The following is an 18,333-nucleotide window of genomic DNA, read 5'->3' as shown; positions in this document are numbered from 1 at the left end:
GCTAACCCCTTCCTCGCCGCCGCCGCCGCCGCCTCCGCCGCCGCGCAGCCCAGCCGCCCACCCCCGGGGGAAGAGAGGGGCCGGGCTCCGCTCGCTCCGGCCCCCGGCTCGGCCTCCTCCTTCCGCGGGTGTTGGCCCATCGGAGGGGTCGGTGGTGGTCGCCTCGGAAAGTTGGCTCCCCTCCCTGAGCTCTGCGGGTCTCTGTTTTTTTTTTTTTTTATTGTGGTGTTTGCGGGGAGAGGGGTATGCTGCTGCCTGGTCTTTTTGTAAAAATGAGGTGAGGTGGTGAGGCTCTTGCCCCGCGGTATCGTGGGTGTCCCGCCCTTGGAGGTGCTCAAGGCTGGGCTGGGTGGGCTCCGGGTACGCTGACCTGATGGGAGGTGTCCGTGCCCATAGCAGTGGTTGGAAATGGATGAGCTTTAAGGTTCCTTCCAGCCCAACCATTCTATGAAACAGCGACGGAGCCACATCCACGTGTGCCTCCAGTGATGCTGTGTGCCACCCTGCGCTGCGTCCCAGCCCATGCATCCACCTGACCCCCAGCTTAATGCTGAGGAGCAGAGCTGCACACCAACCAGGGCAGCCCCAGCTCCTGACTCCTCTGCAATGGCACAGCGAACACACCTCGATGGGCTGCCCCTCTCCTGGCTGCTGAGCATCGCCTTTGACTTAGCTGAGCTCCAGGAGCCATGCAGAGCAGCCAGAAAGCCTTCCCATCCTGCCCTCACCTGCAGATGCTCACCTGGCTCTCTGCTTCCATCTCTGGATGCACCAGAAACCCACGCATGCACCCTTTGGATCTCTGCCTGATATCAACAAGTCCGCTGGAGAGCAATGCCAGAGAAAGGCAGACACTGGTGGGGAAGAATTCAGCTTGAGACAGCTTGAGCCAAATACCTGGGGATAGGGGGATTAGCTGCCCTCAGAAGGGTCTGTGCTGGAAACCAAACACTCAGAACTGCCTTTGCTGGGAGAAGGAAGCAGCCCACTCCCACAGCCACCAAACCTGAGGGCCAGCAGGACGAGCACCAGCTCTATGGCTTGAAGGCATCACACTCGCATCCCCACCTCCTTCCTTTCAGCCATGACGTTTCCCACTCGGGATGTTACCATTGGAAGGAACGTGACCACCAGCCCAGGAAGCGGGGGCAGAGCGTTTGTTGCTGTGGGTGCTCTCTGTGCCAACAAGATACCCCGCCTCCATCGGTGCTCAACCCCTCGTGCTCCGGCAGCTGCCGTGCACCAGCACAGGACTCAGCATCCCACTCCCCACGCACAGAATGTTTCGTCAGGGCGAGACCTGGGTCACCCTCTTTGCACCCTTCTCCTTTCTCATTTTCTCCTGATCCACAAATGCACTTCACGAGCGATGTGCTGAGCTCCAGACAAGATGCTTACGTGTGTGAAGCGGAGGCAAAGCCCCTCGTTATTCCCTGCCTTCAGCTAGTTTCCTTCCCTGCAGCTCTGGAAGACATTAGCCAAAAAGGTTCCAAACTTCACAGCTGAGTACAGTAGCTGGAAAATCCATCAGGGCTCTGTATTTATTATTAAAAATTGTTAAAGGACCATGCTCTCATTAAACTCTAAACTTACCCAGAATATCTCCAAATGTGGCTCTGTGCAAATAGGACCAGCCACCGGCCCTGATCTCTTTTTCTTTGTGAAAGTGCAGAGCAGATCATGCCAGTCCCCGTTGTAGGATCATTTCCTTGGGACCCATGGGATGGTGCTCTATCTGGAAGGGGACGGCTGGGCTGCACTCTTGGAAATGCTACATATAATATAGTACTGCGTAGACATTATGTAATATACTAAAACAAAGCAATGTGCTGAAGAAACAGATGGGGAGGGCAGGTGGGTGCCAGGCACCGGCATGGGGACTGGTCCTTAACGTCACCGCTAGCGCTGAGCCATCGCCCTAAAGACAAGTGGGTGTGGTTGGGTGCAATTTGCTTCCAAGCTGTCGTGCCCCCAGGCTGACTGTAGGTAAGGACCTCCCAGCTCACAGGGAGATGCTCAACAAAGCCATGGCCGCTGTAGGGCTTTGCTTTCAGTTGTGTTCCTTATCTGACACCAAGGGAAGCAGTGGGTGAGCACAGAGCATGCAGTGAGCATGGCAGCCGTGAGTGCAGTGCCAAGGGGAGGCAGGGCAAGTCAGCAAATGATTCCCAAGGAAGCTGGCATCTGAAAATAGCCCGTATAACATCTAGAGGTGAGGCTGTAGGGTCAAACTTAGAGGACCCAGAGATAAGAAAATCCTCTGTTGAAACGATACAGCAATGCTCAGCTAGGGGTGATCCACCAAAATTAAAATTACAGAAGATCTGTGATGGCCTTTGAAGTGAGAAGGGCTGCAATTATTTCCAGCAGCACTGGGGGGGGAGTTTGGTCCACTCATTGTACGTGTCCCCAGAAATTCACATTTGGCCGCTCCCTGAAGAGGGTTCGAGAGCACGGCGCAGTCTGTCGGCTCTCACAAGTGGGATCCATTTCTCACCCTTCAGCCTAATTTTTTGTATTGCTTAATTTCAGCCCATTATTTCTGATTAAATGCTTCGTGGAGGGCGCACAATTGCTCCCTAGCCTGGATTTTCATGTTTTAATGATGGTTAATTATCCCAGGAGAAACTTGTATTTTTACTTTTTATTCGTGGCGCTTGTGCCCAGGGTGGTTTATTCTGAAGTTTAATTAGTGCATTTCAGAACTAGGCATCTCGATTAAGTCATTGCCAGGCGAGGATTTACGACCGCTGCGTGCAGCCTTGGTGCACCTGCTAAAACACACAGCGGGTGCATTGATCAGTTTGGGTTCTCATGCACTGAGCAATGGGACATTTAGGGTGGGGACATGCCAACCAAACCCTGCCAGTGCTCGGAGAAGGAGCATCGTGAAGCCCCTTTGTGATGGGCTCACAGAACCGTAGAATGGGTTGGAAGGAAGCTCAGTGCCCATCCAGTTCCAACTCCTGCATGGGCTGGGTGCCAACCAGCTCAGGCTGCTCAGGGCCCATCCATGCCCTGGAGCAGCTCCAGGGATGGGGCACCCACAGCTCTGGGCACCAGTGCCAGCGCCTCACCACCCTCTGGGTGAAGAATTTTCCCCTCATATCTGACCTAAATCTCTTCTCTTTTAGTTTAAAGCCATCCTCCCTCGCCCTATCACTATCAGACCATGTGAAGTTCACCCCTCCTGTTGCAGAGGAGGAGGATGGCTACAAGCACAGGTGCTGACGGTGGGAAGGGCAGCCCGGAGCCGCCTCGAGCACGAGTGAAGGCATTGCACAACTGACAGCAGCTCCGGACTCTGGCAGAGCCACATCTCCAGCTCCGCCATCTGCTTGCATCCAAGGCTCCATTTCAGCCTATTAGGGAGATTGGGGCTGGCTGCAAACATCAGATGTAGGCATAGGTTTGGCACGCGTCCATCCCTCTCCTGCTGTCTCAAAACGCCAAGATTTTGATTCAAGCTCATCTGCAAACACTAAGAAAGCGACAGTTTTGCAACACCAACCCTGGCGGAGCTCATTGCAAAAAGAGACCTTCGGGGAGAAAAAGACAAAATACCGAAAAACCAACAAGCCAAGAACTCCTTTTCATTACATTATCTCAACAAACTAAAGCTATAGACAAATACGACGACACCCACCAAAATCTGCTCAGGCATCCAAACACAGGCGGCTGAGCAAGGCAAGGCGCTCCGGATCCCAAACCTGCAGCCATGCCCACGGGTGGGAGAAAAGCACCTCCCATCCGTGCCATAGAGCTGCCCGGTCACACATTGCTTATTTACACGGAGAGCTCTCTGGCACACCGCATGAAGGAAATGTGCAATGAGGGCTTGGAGCCCTTTGCCATCCCACAACAATGGGATGGCTGCGCCAGCACTGCGAGCACACAGCCTCAGCCCCGATGAATTTCGGTGGGGAGGGCTTTGTGTTTTGTTTTGCTCTTCGAAAGATAGCCCTGTAATTTAGTGACTCATGCGTTCTACATCTTTTGTTGCTTTTCGTTTTCAACATCTTTAAGCTGTTTGCGGAGAAGGAGCTTATTTTTAGACTTCCCATCAGCGAGGGATGGTTTGGGGGGGAAAAGCTCCATTGAGATTTTTGTATCTGGGGTGCTAACAGGCAAATTTCCTGATGGGAAGATAGTTTTTTATTTTTTTTTCTTTCCTCTTCTTTCCTTTATTTCACACTCGGGAATGGGCAGTGATTTCGGGGCACACTGAGGTCTGAGCTGGTTCAGGGAGGAGGAAGAGGTCACGAGTGAAAGCAGATGTGTGGGGCTCAAACAGTTAATGTGGGCTCTGGGAACTCTCATCCTCCCCCTCCCTCTTCATCAAACCCAAACATCTCCTGCCATGCCCTCTGTAAACTGAAGGGGAGAACATCCCACAGCCCAGCACTACCCCGCATTGCTCAGCACTGGGAACACAACCCATGGACTCTTTGCTTTGCGCTATGGAGATATTTGGGTCTCACCACCCTGGAGCAGGCAGTGGGGTGGATGAGCCCCCATCCCTGCGGTGCCCACAGGTGTCACCTCCCCACCCAGGAACCGCAGCGGCTCTTTGGAGCATTTTCCAGGGCACATTGGTAATATCGCTGAAAGCCGCAGCCCTAATGGATGGCTGGAAGCGTTCCAGCCACTCCGGCTGTCACCTCGCCCCATGTCACACCCAGGTTCTGTTCCACAGTCTCTAAGCAGCATAAGGCAGCACAGCAGGTCTATGTCCCGGCTACAGACCTATGTCACCGCCCAGCTTATCAATTTGGGGACACAAAACCCAAACCGGCACAGCCAAGTACCCATGCTGAGCTCTCTGCTCTGCCCACCTCCAGCTCCAGCTTCATGTCAGGGCTCAGCATCCTCTGGAGGAGCTGCCACCACCTCCCCATTGCACATTTCCATACGACACACCGTGCATGCAAGATCAGCCTTCACCACGTCATGAAGCCTTGCAAAACAGAACAATGTCGCTTTGCTCCAACTCCAACGACCCAAAGTCCCTTGGTTGGGAAGAGCATCTCCAAGAGGAGCCGTCTCATGGACTGTGCTCACTCACAGCAGGAGCAGGGCACAAGGATAAATGCATGCAAGCTGCAGAGTGGACAGTGTCAATAGGATTTATTTGTTCTATTATTTATCATGCCATATGCCCCAGCTCTCCATCCACAGATCTGAGCCATCAGCTGTGAACACCTGTCAGGGAGTTAAGTCATCTTCCAGTTTCTGGGTAGAATAACTGGAGATGATAAGGCTGATTGAATCAGCAAGTACTCAACACTGGAAGCGCAATGGCTTGAAAAAAAATTCTGATTTTGTCAATTAAAAGCTTTCAGCATTGAATCAGAACAAAAAAAGAAGAAATACAAACCACCCCCCGAAACCAGCCCTCCTTAGTGGCTGTACTGCGGTACAGGAGGAAGGCAGGTATAGGTGAACAGATGGGGGAAAGTAGATAACAGGACACCGAGTCCTCCTGCTTGTCCACTGGAGACAGAATTTCCATCTAGAAACCCAATACAAAATGTAATTCTTTCCTAACAACTGCGTCTACTGCGTATTGTTTCTCTGAGAAAAAAAAAAATTATAAGTGACTTTGAAGTCCTCCAATGCCATCAAGAACATTTTTTCCCAAAGTATCTCAAAAGCAGCAAAAATAAGAAAAAAAATTAATGACTGCTAACAGCCGAAACAGATGGTCTGCTGCGAATCCCCACAGCCTCCCGCAGCCGTGAGTCAAGCCATTTTTCAACGTGGTGAAGAAGGAAATAACAATAATACAGAAAAATCCAATTTCCAAGATGACCACGCTTCCAAAAACCCACTGGTCTTCCCAGCCGAGAGGCGGCCAATGCAGAGGTTTGGCCGGATCGGACCTTCCATGGGCTCAACCCAGAGTCAAGTGCACACCGAGGGTTTGGACACGGTTGCTTCCGCCACAAGATGCAGGATGAGATTTTACTCCAAGATTTCAGCTCAGGACCCTTTACGCTGTCAGATCACACGCACCCAGCGCTCAACCCCGGGAGCTGCATCCCTCCCGCCCCATCCTCCCAGCCACCATCTCAAGGATCCGAGACAAGAAAGCCACTTGCCAGGAGGGAAGCTCCGGTTGCCGGCTCCTCTGCTGCGGCTCCTCCTCGTCCCCCTGGTCGCTGTCATGCTGGGGCTGCCCCTCTCCGCGCTCTTCGATCAGCCCCATCAGGCAGACGTGGCCGCAGGTCCTGCGGAGCGCACGAGCTCATCATGGGCGCAGCGCAGCCGGCAGCGCGACTCTGTAAGGAGTTGACAGAAACTTACTGCACGCACTGTACCAGTTTATCATTTATTTAAGCTGGATCTTTCAATAATTCATGCCAGCCTTTCGCTGTGGAGTGGGACAACAATGGCAGGAGCGCAGCGATGCAGGCAGGGAATAACCACATCTGGAACAGATGTTCAGTTCTAAATAAAAGCTGGTTTTGCAGAGAATGTTCAATGCCATGGGAATAGCAGGCTCTGGGACACAGCCCTGCTCCTTCCAGGGGGCAGCAGCGATTTTCTCAGATGTCTTGCAACGTGCAGTGAGAATGGAGCAGATGCAAAACCCAGGGCTGGTTCTAGCTGCACCAAAACCTGCACCGTGCCGCTCAGCTTCTCCTGCCCGTTGCACGCACTGTGATCTGCAGCACGGCCATGTGAAAGGCTTCTGCAAAGTATGCTCCCTACCGCTGTGGCCATAACTTGGCTCCCTCCCTTCTGCACCCGGGGGTGCACCACCAGAACCCCCCAAACCCGCAGCTTGGCTGGGCACCAGCTCCCCATTGGACATCACCCCACACCTTCAACAACCCTGCACGAGGCTAGGGACACCTCTGAACAAAGTGCTTTATTCCTTCTGCTGTGTTGGCCCTATTGCTCTGGGGGGTGCCCCAAACTGCTCCACGTGCCCCTCGTCATCCTTCCCCAGATCACATCCCTGACAGCCCCGCGCCCACCACTGCACTGAGCATCCCCTCTCTATGCCAGCCCCTGCCACCGGCCCCACTTGCCTCATCACACAGCTTTTAAGTGCTTTGAAGCAAGAACTGACTTGCCATTTCGTCTCGCACACTCGAGGCATGACCTGAGATCAGACCTCAACTGTGTGTTATTACTGTACCACTACAGCACTGTTATTACCAACTCGGATGTTTGCTTGGGCTCTGGTTTCAGTCCTTACATTTTTTGGACTACCTCATGTATCTCTATACTTTGCAACACCCCTGTGATAGCTGGGCTCTTCTCTGTGCAGGCTTACAGTTAGTTTTCAACGCATCTTGCTGTGATTCTTAAACACAAACCTTGCCCCATTGGCTGACCACTTAAGACCAGAAAGAAAGTTTTTGTCCTAGATAATGGCTGATCTTGCAGATTGGTCGGATAACGAAATAAGGAACACACTAAAGGCCATTATCAGTAACGAGCAGTGAATAACAGAGTGCAAAGCTATCAAGTGCTCCGAAGGACAAGCTACAGGGATCGCTGGGGAAATAGTGAAACCATTCAGAACTAGGTCTCCTGCTCTCTGCATCTTCCTTCTTCCTTCCTTAAAGCGCACTTGCAGTTGTCATGACAGTGGGTGGATGACAGGGAACGCTACGGTGGATCTCAGAAATAAATGTCTGAGCAGCGTCACCTCTCACAGAGAGCAGCCCTTGGGTTGTAGGCAGGAGCGCAGCCACCGCTCTGGCTGATTTAGTGGCCTCGCTGTGTATCTACACCTACATAAATGTGGTCCCCTTGGGGCCAATGTCTTCAATCCACATTTATAAATTTCCCTCCCAAGGGACCGCTCAGCGCTGTTACACAGAGCTGGTGACAGCTTCACTCTGTCCTAATGGAAGGCACCAGGAGGCACAAAGCAGGGATCCTAGGGAAGGAGCCACCAGCCCCCTGCTCGTGCATGCATAAAGGATATCACACACACACAAAAACAGAAAAAAGGAAACAGTGATTTCACCCTTTCTTGCTCATTTTCAGTTAGAAATGAGTAAATAATGCCAGTCATAAAATGCGGCAAGGAACAGAAAAATGTTATCCAAAAAAAGGAAACTGTTTTAAGCTGCTTTAACTTTTAAAACTGATGGTGATTCTCAACATTAATCAAATACTGAAAAATCCACAGGAAAAATAAAAGGAAACTGTACTGATGAGGTGGATCATGTGTACAAACACAGAGGTGGGCACAACCCTCCAGGATGTGGAAGTTTTCCTGAGCATTTCACAGCCATTTCCAGTAAAGCTGGGCTGCATCAGCAAGGGCCAACGGTGAGGCTGGAACACCAGTGCCACATTGGGTCCTCCAGAATTAAGGAAATGCCATTTCACTAGAGCAAGCCCCCTGGTAAATCAGTAGGATGGAACTGGAGCATGTCAAGGGTCAGTGTAAATAACTAGGAGCAACAGGAACAAACGGCAACATGAAATTTCCAACCAAAAGGACATAGGAAAATAGTTTGCTCAGCACGTGGTGCAGCCTTGGGATGGGAGTTGGACAGGCAATGGAATCTCCATCCTTCAGGATAAAGTCCTCTGCAACTTTGGGCAGGTGCTGGACTAGAGATGCTAAGGGCCCCTCCTAGGGGAAAGCTTTCATAAAATTTTACGACTTTTTAACCATCACAAAGAGGGGCAAAAGAAAGAAAAATAGAAGAGACAAAAACCTTTTTAATCCCTTGCATAGAACACATCCTCTTTCTTTGCCTTAAGCTCATCTCCCAGTGCCCAGGAGAGGGCACAGCATGGAAATGTCTCCACTTTGTTGAAGTCACATCACTGAAGTGGTTAAGCAGGAAAGCGCCTGCAGCCCAGCCCTGCTGGCTGGCCAAGCACTGCGGTGCTCCTGGCTCCAACTTCACTCTCCTCTTTTGCTTTTCACTCTCTCGTGCCAAGCGTAAGGATCTGGCCTGCTCCGCAGCCCACCTTGCCAACATGATTGTGGTGACTCACTCAACAGCTCTTCATCACAGCACAGTCTTTCAATGGGACTTCATTTTGGATGGCACCATCTTCAAAATCTGATGGCGGAGAAAGGCAAGGAAGGCATTAATACGTATGCATGGTGAAGAGACAGAGGGACAGCAGGGTTGGGTCACAACTGTGGGGTGATCCTCGCTTCAATTTTTTTTTTTCCCCCACCTCCATTGGTAGATATCCAAATTCAGAAATAAGAAAGGAAGCCCAGCTCAAAGGAAAAAGAAAGGTCCTCATATCACTCCTTCCATCAGGCTGACACCTCTTCATCTTGGGAAATTTAACATCTGTTACATAATTCAGAGAACATGTGGTTATTTTCCAGGCTTATTAATAGCTCAGATCCCAAGACTGAAAATGAGAATCAGCAGCTGCTCCAGACTTCACCTCTTGGCAAAGGAGGTGAGAGCAGGTACAAGGGCTGGCTGTGGGTCAGGGCTTTCCTTCACTCTGAGGCTCCTCATTACAAGCCATGAAGGACAGAGTTTGGATGGCAGCTCTGCTGCTGAGACATCTGGATCTCCAGACTTTCCTCGCTACTTTTTCTTCACATCTCATTTTTCTCTCCACTAAAGGCACATTCCATGAGAGAAGGCAGAGAAGAAGTTCACAGGTATGAGAACGGACTGTAAGAGTGAATAGGGAAGGAAGATGCTGTTTCACTGTCCCTCACATACATAAAGCATGTTTATTCATCAGGAGTTCAGTAGCGTTCAAGAAGACCACCAGGGTTTACAAAGACTTGGATGTAAGGACTTTTTTCTTAATGCATTATGTTGCCTTTTAACTTGGAAAGCAGGTTGAAGAAATGCACTTGACACTGGGAGCAATTAGAAGGTCGGTCGTAGCTTGAGTTCTCTGTTTCTGGTGAAGTTGAAGGTATGCTAGCATGTGTATCTCTCTCTGCTCAGAAAAATAAAATGGTTTAAATGCTCCCTAGTGCTATTTCCAGGCAGGATTCAGGCAGAGCAATATCCTTGGCAAAGGCAAGGCCGTGGCTGTAACAAACGTATGCGTCTGTTGTTGAAATGCACAACCTGCAGCTCACATGCCTCATCACACAGTGAGAAAAAGCACCCCCAGACCTTGACATCTCCAGCCCATTAAAGTGTCAATGACAGCTCAGGGTGATGCAAATGACCTTCTCGTTAAGTGGCAGAACCTAAAGTCCAGCTCGCCACAGTCCCAAATTCGTGGGACTTCAAGCCAACAAAGAAAAAGCAAACCTGATGAAAGATCGTGACTAATGAAAAGCCACTTCATTTTCTGGCACTTGGTAGAGGCCAAGAACATTTGACGAGAACAGCCAAGTCCAGCAGACACCAACGCTTGCCATGGGAGGAGGTTGAGGCTGTGGATGCCCCCACCCTGGAAGCACTCAAGGCCAGGCTGGACGGGGCTGTGAGCAACCTGGTCTGGTGGGAGGTGTCCCTGCCTACAGCAATGGAGTCAGAACTAGATGATCTTAAAGGTCCCTTCCAACCCAAACCATTCTATGATTCTTTGTTCCTATGAGGTGGCTGTGCTGTTCAGCTCCAAGCCCTGCAATTTCAGATATTCCCTTGAGAGAAGGTGACCCATACCTAAGAGCTCCACTGGCTTGGTTCAGAGCAACAAAGTTCATGGCCTAACATCAGGCCATCAGAAAGCAGGGGCTCATCTTTTCCTAGCTCAAATGATAAGAAGTGCTTAAATACTCAGTAGGACAGGGAGTAAAGCTCACAGATCTCGTCCCACCAGAAGAAAAATAAACAAAACACACAAGAGATGGCTATTTCTTCATGTCTAATTAATATTCAGATGTTTATACCGTGCAAAGCAGCAGCAGAACTGAAGGGAAACCCACCCAAAGACATGACACAAGATTGGAGGCAACTCCACTAGGAAGCAGAAATCCTCGGCGCAAGAGCTTCTTTCAGATGGTGTAGAGATGCCTCCAGGCAGCACTGCCCACCTTCTGACTCACCACTGGATCAGCAGAACTGGCATGTATCCCTCACCCTAGGGAATGCATGTCACAGCCTTTATGCGGTCGGGAGCCACAAGGCATCTAACATCCCCTGGGAGATGTGGGGTCACAGACTAGGCTCATTCTGCAGCCTGCAGCTGGGTTTGCAGCTGATTCAGCCATCTCCAGCAGAACTTGCTGGCTTCTTCATGCCCATCCCAGAGCTGTGCATTACTGAGCTCCTCAGTTCACACCCTAGAGAAATTCCCATGCAGACTTTAATGACCTAGTGCAAAAATAATAATAATAATAATTCAAGTGAACCATTTCTCCTAGTCTGAATTCGCTGAATTCAAGAACAGCATCAGAGGATCCAAAACTACATTTTCAGACCAAAACAAAAGGTACCATTTTGGTAAAGAGCTACCAGCTTTATCTTAACCTGTAACTCTTCCCTCTCCAGCCAGCTGGAAGCTCACTCACTCTTACTTTCATGGGCAGCACGTTGTATTTCTCCCCTTCCACCAGGCCATGTTGATCTCAACACATGGATCTAAAACAGACCCTCCTTTTTCCTTTCTCTGCACCTGGGCTGGTCCTGAATGCTTTCCTGGGAGAACACTGCACAAGGGAAACTCCCTGTGGAGTTTCAGGGCTGGAAGAAATCACTGTCTGCATGGGAAGAGCAACAGCCACAGGACAATTACACTGCAGCAGAAGTCTGCAGGGAGGGGAGAGGCTGCTCTTGCTATGGTCTGCCTGACATCAGCCTGACATCACCATCTGGCAGTAGTTTCCAGAGCAATGCATCTTGAAATACACTGGGTGCAAAATGTTGCCCAGGGAAATCAGCCTAGCAAAGCTTTTCAAAAATATTCTCTACAATCCAGAGATGGTGGGTTTTCTCACATAGGACCTTCCATCCCAACCGTTCCTTTCTGCCTGTAGTGATTGGAAAGATCAACACAATGAAAAAGGTGTTACAAAGAGGTGGAAGGACCAGCATGATGGCAAGGTGCTATAAAGGAAGGGAAGTAGATCACCCACCTGCATCAGAAGACTCTGGGTTCACAGGGAAAAGCTTCCACCAAGGAGGGATCTCCAGAAAGAGATCCTTCCTCAGTGGCAGTCAGCCCTTCAATGAGGCCCAAGAGGAGCCAGGCTCCAGCCCTTCTGGTCACACAGTGAATTGCCTTCACCTGTGCTCCCAGGGCTGGCTGGGTCTTTCCACCAGGTGCTCCATCAGTGGTTCAGGCCATGACTCAGCAGCTCCCATACACTGCCTTTGTACGCTGAGCTGCAGGGCAGCAGTTGTAGAGTCAGTTGGATGCATCTCAGCTTATGAGTGTAAATATGGAGCTGCAGGGTAGTAGGGAAGGATATAATGAAAACTTCAAAGCTCTTGAAAATTTAGGAAACATCTAATTATAACTGTTAGCCAACAATGAATTTGTGAAATATTCACAGCCTTTAGAAAAAGCAACTGGCGATGTCAGAAAAATTGTAAGTCGAGGATTTGGAGTAAATGACCTCCTGTTCTTATTGTGCATTTGCCATGTACTGAAAGAAAAACAGGAAAGAGCCTTGCCAAGGTGTGGGGAGCAAAAAAGGGAAGGAAAAAAAAACCAACAAAAATGAAAAGGATTTTGTTGGCAGAATTAAGACTTACAAATTATTGCTGCTCCCTTTCTCCCGACTTCTGTAATGTAATTGCTGTGTGCTAAGACTAATTCACCAGAGATGCTTCTGCTGTGAAGATGGAAGCAGCAGCTCATCGCTCTGCACAGAGCAGGTGGCTCCTCGGCGATCCAGCCAGGACTGCAGGCAGCAGCATGGGAGCCAAAAAGAAACAGGGTTTAGGTCAAGATATGGCAGGGCTAGATCTAAGCAGAGCTTCATTAGATATTTATTGGGATGGCTAGGCTGGAAGGCCAGAGATATAAATATAGAACAGCAAATAGTTATTCTGAACTCAGAGCTTCGGTCACTATCAACCAATTGCACAAATCAAGACCTTGGCATATAGGAGATGTTCAGGCTTAATTGGATAGCACTCAGTAGTTATTCTAGCACACAAATACACTCATCAATCTAGGTAATGATGCTGCTCCAACCACGTTTTCATATATTACTCCTGATATCCATAACTTCCAGCTATGGCCACAAAACCACACTCAACCCTAAGCCACACCACTACTATTTATATAGGAATCAGCTTAGCAGGAGATGCTTGGTGATGAAATGTCTGGTCAAGAATGGGTCTGTCGTGGAGTGGTAGAGATGGGTCTGCTCCGTGATGAGGAAAAAAAGAATCTCAGAACTGTAGGGACTGGAAGGGACCTCTGGAGATCCCCCGTCCAAGCCCCCCACAGCAGCTCCCTGCAGCAGGTGGCACAGGAAAGCATCCAGGAGAATCTTAAATACCTCCAGAGAAGGAGAACCCCACACCTCTCTGGGCAGCCTGTTCCAGGGCAATGGCAGCGTCACAGCAAAGAAGCTCTTCCTCATGTTCATACGGAACTTCCTGTGTTCCAATTTGTGCCCGTTGCCCCTTCTTCTGTTTGCTGGGTGCTACTGAAGAGGGGCTGGCCCCATCCTCTTGACATCCACTCCTTAGACATATATAAGTGTTGATAAGCAGAAGAACCAGAAGCTAAGGGTGACCTTAACACCAGCAGTGCCCTCATCAGCTAGTGAATGTGATGAGCAGTGTTGAGTGATAATGACAGGATCAAGGAACAGAAGTAGAAAACAAGAGAAATTAGGTCCAAGGTCCACCCAAGGAGCTTCATCAGGAACAGATAGGCCTGGAAACAGCTGCAGCATGGGTCTAGAGAAGAAAACTGCCTGTAACACAGGTCTAAGAGTCTTCCAGTAGGCAGAAACCAGCTGGATAGAGGCAGACCTGCAGCACACCTCACCCAGGGCCCAAAGACATGGCACTGAGCTTAAATGGGCTGCAGGGCCTTGCTATGGGTGGGATCCAGGTGAGCTGTCCTCTGGGCTCTGGTAATGATAAAGCTTCAGCCCCACATTCCAAAGCACAGTGGAACTGTGGTTTGCATGTTGAATATGAAAAATCTTTTTCTGCTATCTTGACTAATGCTCCTCTGGAGGTTGTTCTGTGCCATAATGAAGAGTAAACTGGTGAATGCTACAGTACAGCACCACTGGCGTTCCTGTGGACATCAGCTGTAAAGCAGAGAGGATGGCTCTGTTCTTCCAGAGCCGTACACAAAACTTTATCCTGGCTCAGGAAAGTGAACATAAGGATTTATAGAAACATCAATATGTTTGATTAATCTCAACACGTGTTCATGTGCCATTGATTTAAGCTACTTTATTTGAGGTCGTAGGTTTTTCTGAATCAGGACTTTAATAGCAACTCTAGCTAAGTTCTGCAAAACAAGTTTTTCAATGTTTATGCTGTTTTGCAACAGTACTTTAAGATTTTACTTATTAAAATGTGCTTAATTTCCCCAACTTGTTTGTTAGTACATTCTCCAAAAAGCATGGGATACCTTGTAGTCAAATGTTCTCGTAAGCATTCTAGCTTCTTAGTAAGCTAAACGTGTTCTGTTTTTCCATATTCTGAAGTTATATGTCATTCTGTATCACTGTGAAAATTTTTTTCATTTGATTATACGTATTATTAACAGCACTTATATGTTCTCCCTCCCTATTCCCTGTTCTACTTATTTACTTTGAAATAGAAACCAGTCATCTCTCACATTTCACTGTAATTTTTACCTTTTTTTTGTTTCCTGCAAGTCGTTAACAAAACATATTTATGTCTGACCCTGACAGCCATATTCATTTTCCTTCAAACATTTCAGTTACACCTTAATTTAGGCACACTCAAATAGTTCTGCCACCTCTAATGTGACCATTGCCACAGCAGTGTAACAGTGTTTTCAAAATGAAAGGTTTTTTTTAATTGTCTGTAGAGATGTTGATATGACTTCATTCAATATGGGAGGTTCAAATTATTTAGTGGTAGAGGTGTGGCATAGAAACAAAGGAAAATAGTAGGGGTTGCCTTGGATCAAAGCGTTACACGCAATGTGTGCAAGCGGCTGAGCTCCAGTTCTACCTCATGGCCCCTTCTTCTGGGAGTATAACAGGCACAATAACAATTCCTTTTATTGCTGATTGATCAGTAACATCCACAGTGGGCAGGAATGTAGAGCACAGTGTAGAGCTGTTGCATTCGATATTTTTGCAAGTGTCAGAATTCAAAGAATGGGGACACCCACTTGGTCCCTCGGATTCTGTTGGAAAGAAGCTGGCTGGTGGGGCTCTGGAAAGCCAGGATGTGTTGTGAAGGCTCCTTCTAGTGTACCTCAGTTGAGGCCCAACATTTGAGCATCACAAATAGCTGACTACAATCACTGAGAAGCAGAAAAGCAGCTTTTAGTTTGGTTCTGATATACCAAGGTCTACCTCAAGATGACCTTAAAAACGATGAAGTACATAAAAAATGAAGAAGCTGCTTGAGAAGAAATTAAAAGGAGCAGTTGGAAGGGAACCATTTCAGAACTCCTTATTACAAGCCTGGAATAAACATACACTGCCAAGCAAAGGAGAGCTGAAAGGAAAAATGTTTGTGCAGCTACACAGCAGAGCAGAATTGTTAAAAGGCATTACTCTAAAAGCCCAAGTCATGTTCAAGAGAGGAAATAGAATCCTGAACGTGACAAATTGCATGGAGAAGAACGATATGGCAGGCCAGAAAGGGTTTTGATCAGCAGCTTGAGACTTAAAGGTAACAATAAAACCTCTTCAGGAACATTAGGGGAAGGAGGTTTGCCAGAGTGGTGGTGTGGCTGATAGACGATCACCACATAACATGTATGCTCAGGAGAAAGATGGGTCATAGCAGAAAGGTTAAGTGAATTGTTTGCATTGCTTTTCATTATGAGGGAGGTGGGAAAAGAAGGCAAGAAACAGAGATAAATAATCTGTTTTCATAATGGTAGAAGCATCCAATGGCAATCCCAGAGAGACCTGTCTGATAGATCTACTCATTTACTAATAAATGATCTGGGGAGTGGGAGAGCGTGAGCACAATAAAATATATTAGCGATACAAAATTAATTGGGATAATCAAAACCAGAACTGGTTGTAGCAGTTACAAAAAAATCTCACAGAACTCAGTGTCTGAGAAATAAAATAACAGCTGAATTTCAGTGCCAAACAGTGCAAAATAATGCACATGGAAAAAAATAACACGTAGTCTCCCTACAAAATGGTAAACTATCAACTAGTCATTACCATTCAAGAAGGAGTTATGGGAAGTAATATGGATGGTTCCTTGAAAACATCAACTCAAAGCTCAGCATAACCATGGGTAAATATAATGTGAGTGATTGCTGGGAAAGAAATAGAGGACAAAATTGAAACTTCGCTGTTATCTGAATCATTGTGCACCTACATGATGAATACATTTCTGCTCAGAGCATCCTAGAAAGGAAATAGCAGAGCAAGAAAGGGTGAGAGGAAGGAAGTGAAGCTGAACAAAGACAGAGAACAACTTCTATACAAAAATAGACTAACACAGTAGGACCCTTCAATCTGGCAAAGAGGTGGTTGAAAGGGATGTAGGAGACTCTTACCAAATCAGAATTTTATTATGTCCTCAACAACATGGGGAAGGTCAACAGAGAACGAATACACTCTCTTTTTCACAGCAGCAGACCTAGGAGGTATCCAATGAAACTATCAAGAGCAGATTTTAGAGAATTCTAAGGAAGTATTTTTGCAAGGAGTGTACAATTAAGATGTCAAATTTTTGCCGGAAGCCTTGATGGTGCTCAAAGGCAGAAATAGGTTCAAGGAGGAATTAAATAATTCACTGAAAATGAGACAGGCATAGCCCCCAGCTCAGGAAGTGTCTGTGAGTGATCAACAGAAGCTGGAAAGTTGTAAGAGAAGGCATATGCTGCACTTGCTCTCTTCCAGGATAATAGGTGAAATGGGAATTTGTTCTCACCGTATTATACTATGTTGAAGCATGGAACTCCCACCCCACTGCCCAGGGACTATGTCTGGGTTTTTTTCTGCTGACATTGAGGGAATTGTTTCCTCCTGTAGCTGATGGACACTGAGAGCTAAAGTTGTTCTCCATCAGACTGCAGAAATGTTACGTGGATCACATTTTTGACATGAAGTGCTCAACTAATAGTCAAGAAAAAGCCTAGTGAGTCATCGAATGTGACCCTATGCTTTGCTCAGAGCAGGTTCTTTTCATAATTCACACTATTAAGCTCAGCTAATCTGTCATTTAATATCCTCTGTGGTGGATCTAACTTAAGCACATTATCACAGAAAAAAATATATATCTTATTCTCAGGGACTTCCAAGGACTTGTCTTCAACAAACTACACTGCAAGGATGGGTGTTCTGCCTTGTCACATACTTTGGTAGCATTGTTCTCACCAGTCCATATTCCCAGTATCACCAGGTGCCCCTGGCAGGCACAAATAGCAGGGGATTTGGGGGACTAGGAGAACATCTGCTCCCAGGCACTACGATGCCTCCTTGTTCATGGATATACGCTGACACCACGGTGCTCTGCTTGGGACTTTCTCATCAGGACACATATGGTTACCAAGGCTCATCCAGAGCAGTGGTTTCTGGCAAGTTGCATCTGGCCCTGCCTCACCTCCAAGTGGTTTGGGAGGTGCACCTCAGGCCCAGCACGGCATCTGATGGGTTTTTAACATCAGACATGGGGCAAGAGCAGGGTGAGTGCTGCGGGGGGTTAGCAGGGCCTTTCAAGGCTGCCTGATGCCTCCGGCTGCTCCCAGCCTGGCCAGAGCCATAATTGTTTCCTCAAGCATCAAAAGAGACCTGAGCTGCATTCCCTGTCATCTTTTGTGCCATAGATGATATAAGCTTGTATCACTTCATCATGAAACCCCTGTCTGAAGTCACACAGTTCAACTAGGTCGTAAAGAGCAGTGACAGTATTTTCCACAGATCTGTCTTATTCTTGTACCCCAGAGAAAGCTGCGTCTCTCATAAACAACATTTCATGAGCAAATAAAATATTTATCAAACTTCCCCATGACAGCACTGTACGATTTTGTCCCTTCAATCACCAGGTCATAGGACAAGAGCACTTTCAGTGCATGGTCCAATCTGATGGAGAAAAGAATCAATCTACTCTTTCGACTTGCTTGTCAAGGGTGAGGCTTTTCTAAAACATCTCAGTCTCCATCCCATTTCCTATGGTCATTGGAACCTGAGCCCTGGGGCTGGGCTGCACCAGCTGGGAGCTGTGGCTCTCCTGCCTGCTTGTGGCACTCATCATGGCATGATGGACTGTGTGGCCCTCCACTGTGTGAGGTCTTACCCATCAGGACCATGATTCTGTATGGACC

The 18,333-nt window shown here is 48.1% G+C and overlaps 1 long non-coding RNA gene across 1 annotated transcript in view; it reads left to right on the top strand.

The window, feature by feature from the left end:
- LOC110407749 overlaps positions 1-18,013 on the top strand; it is a 19,911-nt gene extending 1,898 nt beyond the window's left edge. Inside the window, exon 2 of the long non-coding RNA XR_002444021.1 lies at positions 3,135-18,013. This is a non-coding gene — a long non-coding RNA (uncharacterized LOC110407749). The remainder of the gene's footprint in view (positions 1-3,134) is intronic.

This window comes from Numida meleagris, chromosome 18 (assembly GCF_002078875.1).
Source record: "Numida meleagris isolate 19003 breed g44 Domestic line chromosome 18, NumMel1.0, whole genome shotgun sequence".
Taxonomy (NCBI): Eukaryota; Metazoa; Chordata; class Aves; order Galliformes; family Numididae; genus Numida; species Numida meleagris.
Note: the sequence above shows the minus strand (reverse complement) of the source record. Positions and strands in the feature narration are given on the sequence as shown.